The 20,229-nt window shown below is 40.7% G+C and overlaps 1 long non-coding RNA gene across 2 annotated transcripts in view; it reads left to right on the forward strand.

Annotated features, from left to right (window-relative positions):
- Window positions 1-18,705, forward strand: part of LOC101002034 — a 324,709-nt gene extending 306,004 nt beyond the window's left edge. For both annotated transcript variants that reach the window (XR_004185934.1, XR_002524006.2), the window contains 2 exons: window positions 10,665-16,924; window positions 18,012-18,705. This is a non-coding gene — a long non-coding RNA (uncharacterized LOC101002034). The remainder of the gene's footprint in view (window positions 1-10,664; window positions 16,925-18,011) is intronic.
- The last annotated feature ends 1,524 nt before the right edge of the window (window positions 18,706-20,229 follow it).

The raw sequence follows: 20,229 nt of genomic DNA on the forward strand, positions 1-20,229 counted from the left end.
GTACTCTGCTGGATGACATCGAACGTCCAGGAAAAGCTCAGTCCATTTCTCGAAAAATGTAGTCTCACTCTCTCCATCTGACTAGCTGTAATATCCTGTTCCTAAGGAAGTAGAACCCCTTGGGGGAGCAAGGGCAAAACCGGTTTTGCAGATAAGTTTGAAAAATATGGCTATTGGCCTTTCCCACCCACTCTGGTCTCTTAGCAACAAGACAGCTGATGGTATCCACTGGGAAAAAAAAAAAAAAACAAAAAACAAAAACACAAAACAAAACAAAGAAAACATAGAACATGTGGGGGAGCCTGTCTGAATTGTTGCCTACAGCCTGATTTATTTAAACCTCCACTACATTCTTGGATGTGAAGACCTAGGAGTCAAGTCATGGGAGCTTTCCCTTGCCCTTCTCTTGACCTCCATGAGGCAGATAGAGGAAAATCTCGGAATGAGAGGAACTTTCTTCCTCTTCAAGAGTCTGCGTTATCCGGGATGGCCATTTCCTTTGACCTCAGGAGTAACCACTTGAAAACTTGGACACATTTATAGAAAATTTGAACTCCTGGGATGCAGTGCTGGGAAAAGCACAGAGCTGAGGGGCTGGAGCTTGGGGTAACATGGTAACAGTTTCTCCCTCCCTATGGGAGCACTGGCAGGAAATCCACTGTGCCCTCGTCCCCACCCAGGGTTGATTTTCTCCACTGCAAAGTAAGGAGATTGAATTAGATCTTCTCAGTCTTCTCTTAAGGTACCTTTCACAGTCAGCCTATGGGGGTGGTGGTATGTGCATGTATGTGTGTGTGTTTGTGTGTGTATGGTGTGTGTGTATGTATTTATGTAAACTTTATATTATATCATGTTTCAATCCAATTCTCCCTCTCTCTTTCTCTTTCTCTCTCTCTCTCCACAGAGCTAAGTGGTACCACAAGAATTCAAACCTAGATCTAACCAAGTTTGAAATCCATGTTCTCAGTTCCTACCCTATGCTGTTATGATCCACACAAAGAGACACTACATAGCTAGTATTTTGTTATATCTGGTGAACTTTCTATGTTTATCAATTCATAGGAGTAGAATTGGGAGTGTTGGCATTTAGAACATGATATCCCAAAGTATGGCACCATGGTCTGCTGAGTACTTTGAGCTGAAGGACATAGGGAGTTCATAGAAGTGAGATCCTTTTGAACTTCTGCTCCCACTCCTCTTTTTTGCCCAGAACCAGCCACAAAAACTAGAAAAAACTTTCTCCCACCTTACTGTGGAGGAGCTGGCCAAAAAGAAATTCTCCGCCCTACCTTACTGGATAGTAGGTCATCAGATTCCCATTTCGGAGGACTCCTACCCCATACCTGGGAGGAAGAAATGCCACACAGTGAGGCCAAGAAGAATAGGAACAGACAGATCATGCTGAGTTGCCCTCTGTTACCATCAGATCATACCCTCTTGCCCAATCACTTTTCTACATGGCGGTCCATTCTTCACTGAATCTAAGCATAAAAATGGATAGTTTTCTGTAGGTCATTGGATCTTCATTCTGAAAGTTCGTATGTCACATCAAACTTTCATTTAAAAAAATTGTCATGCTTTTCTCTTGTCATCCTGTCTTGTTATAGAGGTGCCATCCTTATGACGAGGAAGGACGAGGAAAGGTATCACACCTTTGTGCTCCTACAGGAAGTTACAGAGGACCTAGGGGTTAATAGAGAAACCTGAGTTCACATCCTTGCTCTGCCCCTGAACAGTTATGTGGCCTTAGGATTCTTTACTATGAAATGCGAATAACAGAGCCTATCTGATCAGGTTGCTATGAGAATTAGGTGAAATGATGTAAAATACCTGGCACAGTGCCTATAACCTAGTAAGTGCTAAATAAAGAGGAGAGAGCTTCAGAGAGACAGAGAGGGAGATGAAATATTGATAAAGTATAGGTTTCCTGATGACAGGAACTTGCCTTATTTATCCTGTAGCCTCAGCACATTGTGTGGTACACTGAAGATGATCGTGTTTTCTGAGTCAAACAGATGACACACACACACACACACACACACACACACACGATAGAGTGATGAATTCCACAACTCTATGTTGCTGGAACTTCTTAGTAGGGCTCTGCATTTTAGAGCAATGCATCACAGTTAAAATAACCAATGTGATCTGACTGTAGTTATTTCTTTAATTATTTAAAAATATCAACAGTTGCTTTTCAAAGCACTTGATTTTTTTTTTTTTTGGCCAGATTTTGTTAGGGTGTTTCTCTCTGTCTACCACCACTCTTTTTCTTGAGCACTTACTCTATATCAAGTCCTGGGTCAGGTGTCTTATATTGATTGTTTTATCATTATTCCTAATATACTCCTAGCAACTCTATCGGATAGGTTTTGTTGTTTCCATTTCACAACTGAGGACCTTGAAGCTCAGAAAGTGTGAGTCATCTAAGATCACACACCTGGTCAGTGGCAGAGAAAGAATTTGAACCTACATCACCCTGCTTATTAAAGCTGGGGATGGGGGAGGGGCATAATTTATACATCTTTGGTCTTGATAATTAAGCTCACTCCTTTGGAAAAAACTATTTACTTCCCATAAATACTAGAGAACCTGGAGCACTTCACGTTTTTCTGTCACTGAACAAATTCATTATACCCTATCTTATTTAATCCTATTAATGACCCTGCAAGGTAGGTACGAATTATTAGGCATAAATTTCAGAGAAGGTAATTATTGATAAGGAGGTTAAGTAAAAAGCCTAAGTAACTGGGATTTAAACTTAGGTAGTCTGACTCCGGAGTGAGCTTTCCTCATAAGAGTGATCCATTGATTTTATTCATGCCCATGAGATTATGTGGTCTTCATGCACTTGGGGAGTGTGATTGTGGCTTATCTAGAACTTAACTTCTGCTCTTTTTGGAGGTGCCCATCACCTCCTTCTCTGCCCTGAGAATAAACCATAGAAGTTGAGAATACAGAAGCTGTAGAACCATAGGCCAATAGAGTTTAAAACTTGAAAGGCTTCTTCAAGAGATCATCTAGTCTAATAGTTTCCAACTATGAGGCATTGCTTATTTAGTGGCTTATAAAATCAATTTAGTAGTTCATGGCTGACATTCAAAAAATGAGGTGAGTAGAATAGAAAACATGAGATTGTGTTGTACTTAGGGTGAAGTAGTCTTGAGAGCAGTAGTTTCAATTATCTATATGTTAGTGTGTCCTGGGTCACTATGTAAAATGCATTTCTTCCTGAGGGTTATGTTTGTGAAAGTTTGAAAAACGTTGACTTCATCCAGTGTTTTTCAAATTTTATTCCATGGCATCTGAGGAGGCTTCCGATATCTTATGTGAGATAAGGATGGAAAAAGTTAAGTAGAAAGAATTTCAGAAATGTCTTCTTATGTTTATCTGCCTTTCATGTTGGATTTTCATAAAGTATTTTATCTTAAAAAGAAGAACTTTACTGAAAAAAAGAAAAAAAAAAAAAGTTCAAGAGCCACTGATTTACCCCATTGGAATTGTGTTGTTTTGCGTATTGATTCATTCTTATATAACTTCATGAGGTAACCAGGGACCAGCTATGTGCTGGTGGCTGCCATAGGATATGCAGGAAGACTAGAAAATGTGTATATCCCTGTTCTTAAACTGTTGATAGAACCAATCTGATATCAATTTTTTGCTTACATCAGCTATGATAAGAAAATACATGAAGAGGTTATTCAGAATATGGCAATTGATTTAAAAAGAAATCAAAAGGTTGCTACGAGAAGAGATGTGAAGGGATCAAAGCTGGCTGAAGCAATGGAGATGAAATTGAACATGAAGGGTTGCAATTTGGTTCTAATCAGCTGCATAAATACAAGTGTAATATGAATTTAGTTGACAACAGTTCATGATTAAAAGTCTTAAGGTTGTGGCTGGGCGTGGTGGCTCACGCCTATAATCCCAGGATTTTGGGAGGCTGATGCAGGCGGATCATGAGGTCAGGAGATCGAGATCATCCTGGCCAACACGGTGAAATCCCGTCTCTACTAAAATACAAAAAATTAGCTGGGCGTGGTGGTGCACACCTGTAGTCCCAGGTATTCTGGAGGCTGAGGCAGGGAAATCGTTTGAACCCGGGAGGTAGAGATTGCAGTGAGCTGAGACCATGCCACTGCATTCCAGCCTGGCGACAGAGCGAGACTCTATCTCAAAAAAAAAAAAAAAAAAAAAAGAAAACGAAAAAGAAAAAAAAAGTCCAAGGTTGTTTATTGACTTCTCTGTGAGTTAACAGTGTGGCATGGGCCAAAACCCAAGGCAAGCTTGGTTACATTCAATGCATTCATGAACATACAGTACAGAATACTCCTGTTGTGGAATTGCAGAAATGATCACTGTACTTTCCAGCTTCTCCTATATGAGGTTCAGTCTGTTTTTCATTCTGGTTTGGCCCCATGACTTGCTTTGGCCATTAGAATATGGTAGAAGTGAGGTTGTGTCACTTGAGCCCATTTGTCAAACATGCAGTCTCCATTCTCGAACCCGTGGAACCCTGATACAGCCATGTGAGTAAGTCCTGGTTAGCCTTCTGGAGGAAGACAAACAGTGTTGAGAGAGATCCCACCTGTCCTAGCCCAGGTCACCCTAGACCAGCCAATCTCTAGCTGATATGCAGCTGATGCAGATGCATGAATGATTCCAGCTGAAATCACCAAGCCCAATCCAGACCAGAATAATTGCCTAGCTGACTTCTAGGAGTGTGAGCTAACTTTTGGAATGTTTTGTTAGGCATCGAATCCTAACAGATGGGCCCATTGTCTTGCGCTGGCAAGGCCACTCTGGAAGACAATACCATGACCACATCTGATTGCTAAAAGCAGTCACAAATATTGGCTACAAATGTTTACAAACTAAAATGTGTTCAGATCAGGGTGGGGAGAAAGGTTCTGTAAACCAAGGAGTTGAGAAAACTTAACTTGAAAAGTAAAGATGTTTTTAGGAACATGAACTCCACCTGCTGAGATCCAAAATTAGTAGGAAAAGTGAGTTGAATAATTTGTAACTTCTGTGGTTGGTTGAATATTTCACTGCAATTCTTGCCCCATTGCATCCATTTTGTCATAGCCTTGTAACAGGCAGCATGTACTTTCCTTCTTCTTTACTTTGGGATTAGATGTGTGGCTTGCTTTGGCCAATGAAATGTAGGTATATGTTACAGAGTGCCAGTTCTGACCCTATAAGGAACATCTCATGTTTCCACTCATCCTCCTATACTTCTGCTATCACTGTGATAACCTAGCCCACTTGGCCCACTGGTCCCAGATAAGGTGAGAAATGTGGAGCAAAGCTACCTCCCACCACCCTTCAGCATGCTCCAGAGCCTTCCCAGCTAGCCCATACCTTCGTAAGTGAGAAATTAATGCTTATTGTACATGCCTCTGAGGTTGTGATAATGATTCTTAACTAGAAATAGTTGGCCAACATACTGCTGAGATTAAAATTAGGATTTTAAAAAACATAAAATAATTAGGATCAAAGAATAGCTACACCAAGAAAGCAGACTTCTGTTGCATTTAAGGAGGAATCTCTTTGCCAAGGAAGAAGAACTGGTAAAATTAGGAATTCTGTATCCCGAGGGATGTTCAACCATCAGCAAGATGTACATAGTCTTTGTAGCTGGAATGAGAATCAGACCTTCATTTCCCAGTGACCAAGATATCAAGTAATCTGGGGGATGAATAGTAGGTCATTTCAGCTGTGTTTCAGCAGAGAGGGAGGATGAGCATAGGAGCTTATGTGTGTGTGAAGGGAAGGTGTTGCTTAGAAGAAGCAGAGGCTGGGGGAGTTTTGTATGCTTCACCAAGGTGCTGACCTTTGATTTAAACCTGTGTGCATTTGTTATTCAATCTCGAATTCCTCCCTCTTACCAACAAGTTCTCCTCCTGAAGATCCAGTTTAAGTCTAATTTTCTCTGTGACAATTTTCTCTGACCTTTCTAGCCTACAGAGACCAATGCATTTCTGAGGTTTTTTTGTTTGTTTGTTTGTTTTGTTTTGTTTTGTTTTGTTTAATCTTGGCTGTAACTTATACGCTGTCTTCACTTTTCTTTGACTTCTTTTCCAGGCTGAGTTAGATGTTTTCCATGTACTCACATAGTGTTTCCTCAAATTAAAAAACCTGTTACTCTGATCATGATCTTGTCTCTTTCCTTAAACATGTGAACTGGTAGAAGGCCAGGAGTATGGCTTATTCACTCTGGTGCCCCTGTATCAACCACAATGCCCAGCATGCCACAGGGCCTCAGGAAATAGTTCTTGAATGAGTGGACATGGATTTCTTTTGTCTTTCTGACTCAAGTATAAATTCCTTAAAAGGCTACTGGTACTCACATTCTTATAGTGTTCCAAGGCCTGTGCATTTATTCATTCAACACATATTTGATGAATGATCCTTACTGTGGCTTACAAAGTCCTATGTCACCTGGCTCCTAACCATCTCTTTGACATCATCTTGTGTAACTCTCTCTCTGAATCACTGACCTTCGCTAACCACATTCATTTTTCTCAGTTTTTTAAGCTCTTAAAGTTCTTTCCCATCTCAGGGTTTTGTAGTTTCTTTGGCTACAATATCTTCCCCTTGATTTTCTGTGGCTTCCTCTTTCTTGTCATTCAGGTTCAGTTTGAAGGGCTCTTTTTTTTTTGAGAATCCTGTTCTGAATACCCAATTTGAAGTATCATTCTGCCTCTCTCCATTACCTCTTTCAGTCTCAGTTTTCTGCATGATATGCCTCACTTTCTGATAATTTCGCTTTTTCCTTCTTTTATTTCTTTCTCTCTTGCTCCCTCCCTCCCTCTCTCCCTTCCTTCTTTTCTTCCTTCCATCCTTTCTTTCTTCTAACTTGCTTATTTATTTAATTGATTGTCTTTCTCTGTTAAAATGTAAGCTTTATAATAACAGGCACCTTTTTGGTTTTGTTCACCGCTGTGTCCCTATTGTCTTATAAACATGTTTTGAATGAATAAATGAATGAATATGAGTCTAGCACTTAGATGAATGCTAAGTGCTAGCATTGGGAATAGAGAGGAAAGAATTTAGACAAAGTTATCGTCTTTGAGTATTTTACAATTTTTGCTGAATGATCAGTGTGCAAATGATAAAGCAAAACAAGCAAAAACAAAATAAAAACAAACAAACAAACAAAAGCAACCAACCAACCAAACAGCAAAACAAAACAGATTGGATTGCGTGTAGCCCATCTGATGTACTTAAGCCTCAGCTTCCTGTGCAAAATAGGAATAATAACGCATAGTTTGCAGGTTTGCCATGAGGATTAAATGGGCAGTGAACAGGCAGCAGCATATCATTCCTAGAATATCATACCTGGAATTCAGCAGGTGCTCCCAGAATGGTATTCTTCACTCCCCTGCCTCATCTACCTTCTGATATGTGAAATAAAGTAATTAAGAAGCTCATATTGGTCTCCCATCTGAACCACTTCAGAGAATTGAACTCCAATTCCAAGTATAACTCCTAGATTTAAATCCAGTTATGAAAATCTCTCTATCCCAAGTTCTTCAGAGTGTTAACAGTGGAGGTGGAACTGATTATAGTTCATTTGTGTGGTATGTACTTTGATTCTTTCAAAGCCTTTGTGTGACCTGGGAAGTCTTGTCAGTTGCTGTTCCACCGTACTGTGGTGGGGAACTATGTGATAATTGGCTAAAAGCCACTGAAAAAGCATAAAGTGTCTGGAAATGCTACAGACAGGGCTGGTCTTCTGCAGAGGTGCAGTTGACAATGCTGGCGTTTCCTGAAACACCACCATTGAAGAGTCAGTCCTTTAGGTTATATCATTGCTAGATAAAACAAAACACATTTTAGTAGTGATTTGCATGTTAATACAAGTTTGCTAAATAGCAGGGTTTAGTTCTAGACTTTTAAATAGATCTTGTTCAGCCCTGACATTCAAGACAATTGAAATATTCTGTGAGCAGAACTCTGACCACGACTATAATAAGGTTAAGTGAATCCATATTTTGGGATAGTTCTTTCAGAGGCTGGGTGGCTGTGTCTAGTGAAGAGGTCCCACAGAAGCCCTGGAGAACGGCAAGTTTAGCCACTGGGAGGGGCAAGGTCAAGGGCAGTTACACAACAGAACTCCCAAAGTTAACTCATATCTGTTCCTACTGTTCCTAATCTATTTCCCTCCCTCCTCCACCTACACGGATGTGCCCTTTAAGTATTTATTTGCCCACCTTTGTGGTGTGTGGTAGACTCTGTCTCAGAAGTCAGCTCGATCCCTTTGAAGGTGTTTACTAATTGAATCAGGCTGGGAGGTTAGAAAGTTCAGATATATTTATCCTGTGTAAAGTAGTCCCTGGACCCAGGACCCTAAACAGCCCCAGGGAGGTCAGCTACAGTTTCCCTCCTTACTTTCTTTGGTGGAGGAAGTCCTAGTCATTGCCCAATTAAGCTGATGCTGCTTCTTTTTCTGTCATTGGCTCCTGACACAGTTCTTTTTTTTTTTTTTTGAGACGGAGTCTCGCTCTGTCGCCCAGGCTGGAGTGCAGTGGCCGGATCTCAGCTCACTGCAAGCTCCGCCTCCTGGGTTTACGCCATTCTCCTGCCTCAGCCTCCCGAGTAGCTGGGACTACAGGCGCTCGCCATCTCGCCCGGCTGGTTTTTTGTATTTTTTAGTAGAGACGGGGTTTCACCGTGTTAGCCAGGATGGTCTCGATCTCCTGACCTCGTGATCCGCCCGTCTCGGCCTCCCAAAGTGCTGGGATTACAGGCTTGAGCCACCGCGCCCGGCCTAACACAGTTCTAAGACAGACATCAGAATGGCTGGAGCCAGAAAGCTAAATGCTCTTAACAAGTATGTTTATGGACCAGTTTCCCACACAACCGTATGAAATTCTCGCTCAGTGACACAGCATCTGAGCCACAGACACTGACTCAAATACAATTTTGGCTTGGAAGGAAAAGTGCTGCTGTAGCAATTCACAGGTCATTTCCCTCTAATATTTTAAAATAATATTTGTTTCAGGAGAATCTGTGCATATGCATGGATGTACGTGTCTGAGTGTATGTGAGTAGTGCCTGTGTGTATGTGTTTGTATACATCTTCAGAAAAGGCGAAACACAATGTGAGGGGGAGAACTCCGTTGTGTTGGGTCTTAGGGCAGCCTCTACCTCAATGCAACTCCATTGTATTAAGTTCAGGCTCATTTGTCTCTCTTCATCTGCTTTGTTCATTTTTACCGGTCTGATAGAGAGTGAGAAATAGCTGATCATGATTACATGAAATGTCTGGTTTTGGTCTCAGGGAATCCCCTTAGAGATTCTTGTCTTAAAGGTCTTAACTAGTTCCAGCAGCAAGGCCAACCACTTCCCATTTCTGGAACAGTGGCATGAAGCACTGGGGGGTTCCTGAAAGCACCCTGAGAATCATGCAGTTAGCACTGTGACAAAGCTGTGGGTGCCCATGGGCTTTTCTAGGCATGGCCTTCCTCTCATGGACAGAGTCTGGAGCATTCTGCTTTCTGTATCTATGGGTCATCATTCACAGGGCTGCCATGTCCATAATCCGCAGTCTCTTGGTATTTTTACCATGAAGCTGGGAGCACCTTAACCCTGTAACCTCAATCCCTAGCTCTGTGCCCATTAATATAGAATAAATAGCTAGCGGTGGTGTTTCTGGTTTAAAGGGCCTGCACTTTTTAAGGTTTTAATGAATACTCCCTAATTATTCTACAAAAAAACTTTAACAATTTCAAGTTTCTTTCCCAATAATCTATGGCAATAATTTCAATCTCCCCCTTCCCTTTTTTTAACTTTTATATGGTGAACTTGGCTAAAGAGAAGAATGACATCTCTGGGAACTTCTGCTGCTTATAGGCATGAGAGCAAAATCCTGGCATGACCATGATCCTTCAATGAGCACCACTGTGTTGCTCCATTCTCTCTGGCCACTCTAGTCTATAATAGTTTTTCTGTTTTGTTTGTGTGTGTGTGCGTGTGTGTGTGTGTGTGTGTGTGTGTTTAATTTTAGATGGAGTTTTGCTCTTATTGGCCAGGCTGGAGTGCAATGGCATGAACTCGGCTCCCTGCAACCTCCTCATCCCAGGTTCACTAGCTCAGCTCCCCAAGTACCTAGAATTACAGACACCCACCACCACATCCAGCTAATTTTTGTATTTTTGGTAGAGATGAGGTTTCACCATGTTGGCCAGGCTTGTCTGGAACTCCAGACCTCAGGTGATCCACCTGCCTCGGACTCCCAAAGTGCTGGGATTATAGGTGTGAGCCATTGTGTTCAGCTATAATAGTTTTTGTGCATCATATTAACTCTGGGTTTTTGTTTTAAAAAGAAGCTTTTTTTTTTTTTTTTTTTTTTTTGTAGGGGAATAAGGCTGGATGGTAGGTTAGCAGGGTACTGGAGAAAAGGCAATCAGTGCTACAGGTGAAGAGATATTCACCTCAGGAGTGCCTAGTGGGATGCAACCAGCAGTTGGGGCTTAAAACTCAAGCACATTTCTCGGGTGATGATTTCCAAGAAGTAGCTACTTTTGGTTGAGGCTGCCTCTGGAGTATCCCCAGTTTCTCAGTGGAACTCGGTAGTCCTGAATGAATCATAATAAAGAAGCATTACTTGTGGGATGTGGCCAGTGGCCAACCTTTCTGTTCGGCTTTTATTGCAGAGCTGATGGCAGCAGCTGGACTTTACAAAAGTGATGGTGGCTCAAAGCCCTTCTGCTCCAGTGTGTCTCATAAAGCTTTTATGAAGCCTCAATCATCTCTTCAGCAGATCCTGTGTCATGAAGAAGGATGCAGAGAGCACAAGGAGCACCCCGTCCATGGTGCATCCCAGGTTTCTAAACCTTCCAGGGAGGGGAAATCAGCATTTTTGGCTTTGGCCAAAAAACCAAATTGCTGAAGCTATGGGACTTGTTCCAAACTGCAAGATCTTGTTTGATGGGAATGATTGTAGCTTTAGGTAATTCTGGGGCTTATTGGCCTGGGTGAGAGCTCCCTAGCGTCTGCTGGAATGTGATGGCTGTAAGATGCAGGGAGGAGAAATGGAAGAGTAGGGTCTTTATTGACCCAACAGAGCCTTGTAAAGAAGTACCAACTACATATATGCCGTCTGTGCATTTCAAAAGCAACAAACAAACAAAATCAATTTACCAACTCTTAGGAGAGAAAATGGATTATCATTCACTGCAAATTCTCCTAGGTAAGCAGCAGAGTGCTATACCTGTGCAGAGAGAAAAGTTTTATATATGCTCAACTATGTCCTCACTATAATACAGTCCCATCGTGTATTTCCTGAGACATCTACTAAGGAGACTTCCTAGAATTGAATCTTTCTCATCTTTTTTCCCTTTTCTTCCTCGAGTCTTCTGTGACATGCAATAATACAAAACAAAACACAGGTCTTAGAATAAATTCACCTGGAATCAAGTCACTGTGGAAAGTTGGGCTTCTTTGACCCTCAGTATTCCCCTCTGCAAATCAGGAATAATAAGACCTGCATTTCTCCAGTGACCAATAGTAAACTGAGCTTCAATTATCTAGTTAGAGAAAAAGTTAAATATTGCTTCCAAAGTTTAACACATGTTTTAATATTTTTACTTTCTGCTTTAAAAATATGCTTCTCATTTTCTTCCCCTGACTACATCTTTGACTGCCAGAGAGATGTGTAAGTATCTTGAGCTCCACTGGTAGAGTTATGAGTTCTTGAATTTAGAGGTTATTAGAAGAATTTTTTTTCTACTGTTTTCATGTAAATTACTACTCAGGAAACAATGGTGGAATATGATCTTTATTTCTCTTTTATAGTGCCCTTTTCATTGCTTCCAAACTTTTCATAACTTTTCTACAGTTACCAATACCATCTTATATCATCCAGACTGCCATTGCAATACACTCTTAACTCTTTCCATGCCAGCACATCTTATACATAGCATTCATTCATTCATTTGCTCACTTAGCAAACATGCCTGGTAGAGCTCGAACATTCAAGTAGGTGCTAGACATATTAATGAGCTCAAATATCTTCTTCAGATTCCCATCACTTATCATATAAATGTCAAGGCCCATTGCCTATGATTCAGAAACTTCTGCATTTACTTATTTAAACCTGCTTTGATACCTTTAACCTATTTTTTTTTCCTTTTTTTTCTTTCATTTAAGAAATAAGGTCTTGCAATGTTACCCAGGATAGATTTTAACCCCTAGGCTTAAGGGATCTTCTGGCCTCAGCCTCCTGGTTAGTTGGAACTATAGGTGTGTGCCACTGTACCTGGCTCGACCTGCTTTTTAATTCTTTCTCTCACTGCATGGTATTATGAACTCTCAACTCCAGGTGGACCAGTCTCCTCTTGTGTCTGTGCCTTTGCTTTGGTGGTCCTCTTCCAGGTGTGCCTGCCCATCTCGATTTCACTTGTTCAAACCTAATACTCAGTGGGAAGTTCAGGTATTACTGCTTTTGTGAAACTCCCCTGACAACAAAGGTCCATAAGACCCTTGTTTAATATCTGAATTGATATAATTCAAACTACTAGTTATCTAAGCATATAGGAAAACAACAAGATTTCAAGATACTTAAATGAAAAGAGAGAAAGATACTGGTTTATCTGTTCTCTTACCCTCCATAGAATCTAATACAGTCTTACTCAACAAATACTCGCCTATTTATTGTTTAAGCCACCTAATAACACATAAAAATGGAAAGTGATTCGCTGTTGGGGCTATTCCAGTAGTTTATGGCTTCCCTCTTATTTATTTATTTTTTGGATGACTTCAGATACCAACTTGGGTCAAACCCTTATCAAAAATGACATTTCCAACTTGGCTCCTGTGGAGTCTTCAATCCTTCTTCTGTCGTTGCTATAGAAATACAGGATTGCCTAGTCTAGTCTGGAGAGCACAGTGTCAGGTAGTGGAAAGAGTTGCAGCTTTGCACAGAAAAACTAGATTTGAGTTCTAATTCTCCCTGCAAATTGTTTGACTCTAGAAATAGCTTGCCTCTCTGAACCTCAAGTCCCTTTTCTATAAAGCAGAATTAATAAAACCTATTGCACGGCTGTTGTGAAAATAAAATGTGATAATATATGAATATAGTACCTATTTTGCTCACTTCACAGTAGGTGATTGCTAAATTATAGCTATTATTTGTATCCACCATGAATGCTATAGTGTTCTGCATCTTCTAGGGCTCTGGAAGAACCACTGAACTTACAGGGATGCATACCAGCCTCCTGTGTAGTGAGCTCTCCTAGATTGTAATTTTGAGAGCTGTCCAGCATGCAGACTCCTTCCTTGTTGGTACAGAGCCTCTTTCTTTTTGTAGTATGGTTGGAGAATAGTGGCCTCTACTTATCACAGATGTCAGAAACTTTAAATCCTCCCTCTTTTCATCCCTAGGTTGATAGAGTATAGCAAATGTCCAGAGTTTGGCCCATTATGTCCCTCTGCCACCTTATCTCTGAGATTTTGAATCCTGACTGTGTGACTCTTGCTTCTGGGATTTTGAAACCTGAGCGTATGTCCTAAAGCTAAATACTCATGTATAATTTATTCACAGCTCAGGCAGCTGCAGTGGTGGTATTCGGCTACATTCTTCCTACGAGATCATTGTTGAGCTTCCTCGTCTTTAATCATCCAGACTGCTACGATTCTTGTTTTCTAAGTCTCCCGTTGCTGTGAACCTCTGATAAACTTCCAATAAATCACTAACCCCTCTTCCCCAATTTTTCTCCATATGTTATTGAAACCAAGAACTCAGAGTGATATACTACATGTCCCAGGTGCTTCATTCAATGACAGAGGATCCATGGTGCATTGGCCCACCCTTTGATCTCATCCCCATGACTGGCTGTAAGGCTTCATGAGGTCTTCTGCTGTCATCATCTTTGTATCATAGTTTCCAGGGAATCCTGGTTTTTAAGGAATCCTGGAATCCTGGAGCCAGAAAGAATGTTGAGCTGCCCTCTAGCTAAGCCACTGGCTTTCCAGTCACCTCCTGTCTATTTTCACAGGATGGCATTTCTCACCTTGAATTGTTTCCATGTTCCAGTTTTCCCCTCCTTCTTTAGAAGAATGGTTCAACCAATGGAATTCTGGCAACTTCTCTTTTCAACACCTGAACATGTTATCAGGAGACACAAATTCTCTTGTAACCTTTGCTGTCGATAGTCGTTGTGTCAGCCGGTTCATCTCTTTGTCCTTCAGTCTTCTCACCTATAAACTAGGCTAAGTAGCAACAGAAGGTCATTGTGAGGGGAAAATTAAAAAATTGTCATGGTGGAATATTTTAACATTTTTTTTTTAATTAAAAAAAATTAAATTACTGGAAGTAACAAGCAGATGATGTCCTGAATATTTTTCACAGAACAATGATAATAAAATGTACGGTAACAACATTAGGAAAGATGGGGTGACTTTTTGGTTTAACTATTAGCCATGGAGAATTGTGCGTGGAGTGGCAGTGAGGGGCTGGGGGCTGGATGAAAGCTACTGTTTTTCTAATCAGGTAGTGACCTCTTCTGGGGAAAGAAAGAGTCTAGCAGGGCCTCAGCATTAGGAGACATGTACAACGTTTGTACCAAGGCAACCAATGATAGAGAGGATGGTCCCCAGAGGAAGAAGCTCTTGGGGTAGATGTTTGCCCTGGGCAGCCAGGTGGAAAACAAAAATAAATGAACTGAAACTAAAAATCACTTTCTGGGTAGCCTTACCCAAAAGAGCCCTTACTGAGAGAGCTAATGAAACCTTGTGGACCTGTGTATGCATTGTGGTGAGGTTACTATCTGTGCAAGCTGGCCATATTCAAGAACCCAAGATTGGTTTTTACGGAGAATAGTTCAAAAAAGGTTCAGATGGGAAATATATTTGTGTGCATTCCTAACTGGAAGAAAAAAGCACTCTTTCAGAGGGACAAACCAAGGTTCAAATGAATGGTGAGGTCTAGAGTGGCGAGTGACTTTTGCCCAGTGGTCCTTTAGGGGGTAGGAAAGGGGCAAGCTCCTATCGCGATCTTGTCAATTGAACTAGAGTAGTACAAACCGTAAGTTTTTTTTTCTCTCTACTACACACCACTATATTCATCTGCTACTTAAAGATCTTGGAAGGAGGAAGAAAGAAAATCTCCAGGAAGTCTTCTGGGTGACTTCAGCAATAATTGCATTCCCCATTTCCAGGTACCTAAAGGACTTAAATTGTGCTAGAGAATGGAACATTAAATCAGACAGATTCTGCATTGAAAAGTGCTGCACGACATTACTGATTACTGAAGATACAAGCTATTGCTTCCACTTACACCAGTGGACAGCGAGGTGCAGGGCTGATGAAAATCATATTGTCTTATCTATTTTTGAATAGCATTAGAAGAATGGGTCTCAAAAGGTGATGGGACTTGCCCAAGGCCAACTCAGAAATGTATGGGCATAACTCAAGTTAGATCTGGGGTTTCTGACCATCTTTTTTTTGTTTGTTTTCTGTTAGCAGTCATTCCTCTTCCACCTTTCTCCAGGCCCACATTGCATATTAAATTGAGTAGTCATATTAATATTAATATCAGTTGGATATTAGATTGATTAATAGTATGGTAGGTATAATTTAAACAACTACCAAATGTTAGTCTCTGTCCATTCATTCATTCAACAAATATTTATTGCATGCCTACAATGTGCTAGGCACTGGAAATACAATAGCAAGCAAAAATGATAAACTCAGCCATTGTCAAAAATGTCATCAACAAAGATATAACTAAAACTGTGCAATCTCTGAAGGCAAGAGATTTGACGTGGTAAGAGACTATGATGGTAGGGGTGGGGCTATTAGTCTAGGGAGAGCTTCCTGAAGGAAGTGAAAATTTTGTTCATGTGTTGATCAGGTCTAAAAATCTCAGCTTCATCCTTGACTTCTCTCATTTTCTTACACCCTATATCCTATCCACCAGCAAATCTGGTTGGCTTTGCATTTTAAATATGTTCAGAATCCAGTTGCTTCTTACCACCTCTGCTGCCATCCTCCTTTGCCCAAACACTTCTTGTCTCTTGCCTGTATTGTTGGAATATGGTGTCTCTGCTTTCACTCTTGTCTATCCATGCTCAAATATATTTGGACAATGCTGGGTCAAAATAAATTTCCAAGTCTTGTTCTGCCACAGGACTTCTCAGAGGCTTTCATATAGTAACCAATGTACTGACTCTCCAAGAAGTGGGTGCAGTATACAGCATATTATACACATTCACCACAGGGACTCTTTTCTTATAGTGCATTTCACACAACTGCTGTTCCATGGAAGACACCCTGAAAAATACAGAAAATGTTTATGAAAATATTATTGCATCACATAAAGGATTATTATTATTCCACAGGAGTACATGATGGGGAATGGAGCCACCTACAGCAGTTTCACGGAACAGGGAGTTGGGTTTACTGAGTCCTAGCTGCAGTTACCTTTTTCTGAGCTGTGTGGCGTTCAACAAATTATTTAATGTCTCTGGGTTTCCTCATCTGTGAAATGCAGACAATAATTCCTGTCCTGTCTACTTTTCCAGGCTATTGGAAGAATCAAATAAAATTTAAAATGTTAAAGAAAGAGCACCCCTTCCCTCCACTATACCAAGCATGAACTAAACCCAACACCATTACTGTGCTAGTGTGGACACTTAGAAAATCATTAGTATTTTCAGTTACACGATCTCTGCACTTAATCAATGAGCAACACATTAACATTTGGTTTATTTGTTTAAGCAACCAGGAGCAAAACCCAAAGGGTTGCTAGCTGTTGGCTGGAAATCAAACAAAACAAATAATTAATTGGAGCTAAGGCTGTGGAAAGTGCCAGCCTGTGACATGCATGGAAGACAGCAAGGAAAGCCTGGAGTGACCTGGACTGCATAGCAGAAAGAAAAATTCCTGCAGGGACAATGTGAAAAAGACTAGGGAGGTAAGAGAACCTGAAAATACAGCACTGTAGGTAGAAGGCTGTAAAACTGGAATGATGCTAACAAATACTTTATTATTACGTTAGCTGATAGCAGTGACATAATGGCCCACACAGAATCATTGAATAGCATTGGGTATGGTAATTCAGGGAGAGCCAATGGGGCAATGTGGAAACTCTAAGCTGGCAAAATTCTGTGGTTTTTGTAAAGTGCTTATCCAGAGTACATGGTTCATTCATGCCAGGTCAGCAAGAAGCAGCTGCAGATGTGATGCTGATTTCCCCTTTGGGCTAAACCTCTACAGAGTTCCCTTTTTCTCTAAGGCTTTTGGCTGTGACTGATGAAGTAGCCTTAGGCTCAGGATTCTAACACCCCACAAAAACAAAAATTGACAAACGAGATCTAATTAAACTTAAGAGCTTCTGCACAGTAAAATAAACTATCAACAGAGTAAGCAACCTACAGAACAAGAGAAAATGTTTGCAAGCTATGTATCCAACAAAGGTCTAGTATCCAGTATCTATAAAGAACTTAAACAAATTTACAAGAAAAAAACCAAACAACCCCATTAAAAATGGGCAAAGGACATGAACAGACACTTCAAAAGAAAACATATATGAGGTCAACAAGCATATGAAAAAAAGCTTAATATTACTGATCATTAGAGAAATGCAAATCAAAGCACAATGAGATACCACCTTACACCAGTCAGAATGGCTATTATTAAACATTTTTTAAATGACAAATGATGGCAAGGTTGCAGAGAAAAGAGAAAAATTATACAGTTAGTGGAAGTGTGAATTAGCTCGATCATTGTGGAAAGCAGTGTGGTGATTCCTCAAAGACCAAAACACAGAACTATCATTTGGCTCAGTGATCCCATTACTGGGTATATACCCAAAGGAATAGAAATCATTCTGCCATGAAGACACACCCACACATATGTTCATTGCAACACTATTCACAATAGCAAAGACATGGAATCAACCTAGGTGCCCACCAATGGTAGACTGGATAAAGAAAATATGGCATATATACACCATGGAATACTATGTGGCCATAAAAAGAATGAGATCATGTCCTTTGCAGGAACACGGAAGGAGGTGGCAGCCATCGTCCGTAGCAAACTAACACAGGAACAGAAAACCAAATACAGCATGTTCTCACTTATAAGTGGGAGCTAAATGATGAGAACACATGGACACAAATGGGAACGACAGACACTGGGCCGTACTTGAAGGTGAAAGGTGGGAGGAGGAAGAAGATTAGAAGAAATAACTATTGAGTACTATGCTTGGTACCTAGCTGATGAAATAATCTGCACAACAAACTCCTGTGACAAGAGATTGCCTATATAACAAACGTGCACATGTTTCCTTGAATCTAAAATAAAAGTTTAAAAAAATAATAAAAATAAAAAGGATTCTGACGCCCCAGACTAACTTACACTCAGTAAATACATTTTGATGTATTTGTGGGCCAAAGCTCCTCATGGAGATGACAATGATGATGATGATGATGATGATGATGATGACTGTATTGATAACGCTAATAAAAAACATAGCTTTCATATGGAGTCAGGTTACATGAGATATAATACTCTTTCAGAGGGACAAAGCACGATTCAGAGGATGGTGCTGGTGAGGTCTAGAGGAGCAAGAGACTTTTGCTAGATGGTCATATAGCAGCTTAGAAACCACACTCATGGTCAGGTGCGGTGGCTCACGCCTGTAATCCCAGCACTTTGGAAGGCCAAGGTGGGCAGATCACGAGGTCAGGGGATTGAGACCATTCTGGCTAACATGGGGAAGCCCTGTCTCTACTAAAAATACAAAAAATTATCCGGGCATGGTGGCACGCGCCCATAGTCCCAGCTACTCAGGAGTCTGAGGCAGGAGAATCACTTGAACGCAGCAAGCGGAGGTTGCAGTGAGCCGAGATTGCACCACTGCACTCCAGCCTGGGTGACAGAGCGAGAGTCCATCTCTAAATAAATAAATAAATAAACAAACAAACAAACATAGTCATATCTAACCCCCTTAAATGATGGCCTGAAGTTGGTATTGAAATCCCCTTTGAATTAAAAAGGGGAACCCAAGCTCCAACAATTTACTGGAGGTCACATGGCAGAGAGAGACAGCACTGGGGCAGGAAGCAAATCTTCTGTTCTTCCATTGTCTTTGTTTTATATGATGTGCTTCTCTGGCCACCACCCGGTGGGGCCATTAAACCTTTTGGGCACTCAATCCTGGGGAAAAATATCTTGCTGGACTCTTTAATATTTGAAATGAATCCCACTGGATAAGAAGTTTCATGTTTTGTACCACATGTTCTCATTCATAGGTGGAAACTGAACAACGAGAACACTTGGACACAGGAAAGGGAACATCACACACTGGGGACTGTTGTGGGGTGGGGGGAGGGGGAGGAATAGCACTAGGAGATATACCTAATGTAAATGACGAGTTAATGGGTGCAGCACACCAACATGGCACATGTATACATATGTAGCAAACCTGTACATTGTGCACATGTACCCTATAACTTAAAGTATAATAAAATACATATATGTGTGTGTGTGTGTGTGTGTGTGTGTGTGTGTGTATATATATATATATAAAGAAGTTCATGTTTTGGGGCATTTGTAAGTCAAGATAGTCTAAGCTGATGGCAAAGTTAAGTTGTCATCCAACCTGTAAGTTAATGCTTAGAAGTTTTACTTGAGGAAGCAACATATGGTCATTAAAAACTACAAAGTTTTCCTCCTCAAATGTAGCACTTAAATGCTGTGTGACCTGATGTGTCCGTGGTTCAATTTCCCAGCTGTAAAGTGGCGTTCATAATACTTCCCACCTTTGTAGGATTGTTGAGACGGTTACACAAACATGTGTAAGGTACCTGGGATTGTGCAAATATATGTGAGCCACATTGTCAGGCACACACAGGCTTTACGATTCTTGTGTATTTTGTAGCTGTTAGTTTTGCTTTCCTACAGTTCACCATTCTGAATGGTAATTATCTGGCCCTAATAGACTAACAGGTCTTGGAGGGCAGGGAGCGTCTCATTCACTGCTGTATTTCTAGTATCTGGTGGATAAAAAGTCTCAGAAAACAATTGTTGATTGAATGAGGGAATAAATAAACATATGAATAGCTGTTTAATGCAGCCAATTAAAATAATAGGTAAAATATTTTACATTACTTGTTTTCTTATTTGTGAAGAGTCACAATTTCTTCTGACACAGTAAAAAAAAAAATTAAAAAGCAAGAGGTAGATAACTTCTTAAAGTCTTGTCTTTCCTGTACT

Source organism: Papio anubis, chromosome 8, assembly GCF_008728515.1.
Source record: "Papio anubis isolate 15944 chromosome 8, Panubis1.0, whole genome shotgun sequence".
Taxonomy (NCBI): Eukaryota; Metazoa; Chordata; class Mammalia; order Primates; family Cercopithecidae; genus Papio; species Papio anubis.